A 1,827-nucleotide genomic window follows, 5' to 3' on the forward strand; every position below is an offset into this window, starting at 1 on the left:
TTGTATGGAGGAAGGGTCCTATGAAGGCAAAAGTGCTTAAGGTCCGTGAAAGCCATAACAGCATTCTGGTCAGTAGCTTGAAATTGACAATGGTGGGAATATTTATACCCCCTCCTTAAATCAGCAAATGCTATAAATCAAGGCTTGAAATTTTGTTTTGCTAGCAAACATTTTCTGTAAAGGGCCAGATAGTCAATATGTTAGGCTTTGTAGACTGTGCGATTGTGTCATAATTCTCAACCCTTTCTTGCAGTACAAAAGCCACTACAGACAACAAATAACGGGCGTCACTGTGTTCCAATAAAACATGGTCTGCCCTAGTTTTCCAATCCCTGGTCTAGACTTCACATGCTAAAGAAAAAGGCAATTGCACAGATTAAGCCTTACTTGTGCTGTATCTGTATCTGTTACATTGTGATCAGCACAAAAACATGAGGGTATATTGGAAGCTCTTACTCGTGTTACAAAGAAGTTGCTTGTGTCATTGACTAATGAGTGAAGTTCCCATGCACATCTTCATTATTTCATTTTCATTTTTATTCATGAATATAAAAGAAACTATCAACCCACAGTCATGTCAGAGCTATACTTGGAGAAGGTATGTTGTCAAGCAACTTACCTCTATGAGTAACTGAAGCATAATCCTTTGGGGAAACTCTGGGAAACAACCCAAAACACACACCTCACAGTTACTGTACCAGGGGAGCAAGGGAGCAGGGGTATTTATACACCAGCTCCCAGAAGTCATTAGTTGAGGATTTATCCCAGAGCGGATGAATTCCTCAGCACTTTTTTTCTTCTGGGAACACTGGCAGCTGAGGCTTTCTGCAGCTTTAGGAAAAGAGCCCTCAGGCATATCATGATGCAGATAATGGCAGCTAAAAGTCTAACCCACTTCAAGGGATACTGACAGTCATGCCACACCCTCTGAGGTGAAAATCTGGAGGACCCTTCTAGTTGCTATGGTGGCTGTGCTTAAAATATTTTAAGAGATCTAAGCCCCATCCAGCTTTGCCATCCTTTGAGTTAATTCATGGTCCTCAGCGTCCAAAATGGTAGCCAGAGCTCCAGCCTTCATATGCACATTCTAGACAGCAAGATAGAGGAAGAAATGAAAAATAAGGGGCAAAGAGTCCACTTCGGTTGTCTTTTAAGAAATAATACCAGGGATGCCTGGGTGGCTCAGTTGGTTGGGCAGCTGCCTTCAGCTCAGGTCATGATCCCAGCATCCTGGGATCAAGTCCACATCGGGCTCCTTGCTTGGCGGGGAGCCTGCTTCTCCCTCTGCCTCTGCCTGCCACTCTGTCTGCCTGTGCTCACTCTCACTCCTCTCTCTCTGACAAATAAATAAAATATTAAAAAAAAAAGAAATAATATCAAAAGGTGCTTTAGCAGTAAGAGGGATTGGGAAGTGCAGCCTTCGTTCTGGGCAGTTATGTGCCTCCTGATAAAAATGCTCTTTCTCTGGAAGAAGGGGGAACATGGTTATGGTGACAACTAGCAGTCATTGCTGACTTCCAAAAGGGAAGAGATTCAAATGGAATGTAAATTGATATAGCATTATTCAGAATATATGGTGATGAGGACAGACAGATGACAAAACTGAGGTCCAGGTCCGGGAATAAGGAGGCAGTTTTATTTTAACTCACAAGAGGGAAATGAAACAAGTACTTTCCCTGTGTTTAAACTCGAAAGCCACATCTAGATACTAGATTAAAGCAAGTCATTGACATCTTAGAATGGGACACTTTATCTATGCCTTCTTTTGACGCCTTCCAGAAGAGGAGTGCATGCAGCTTTCCCAAAGAACTGGTGGTGGCACTCAAA

The sequence above is a fragment of the Mustela nivalis genome, assembly GCF_964662115.1.
Source record: "Mustela nivalis genome assembly, contig: HAP1_SCAFFOLD_2841, whole genome shotgun sequence".
Taxonomy (NCBI): domain Eukaryota; kingdom Metazoa; phylum Chordata; class Mammalia; order Carnivora; family Mustelidae; genus Mustela; species Mustela nivalis.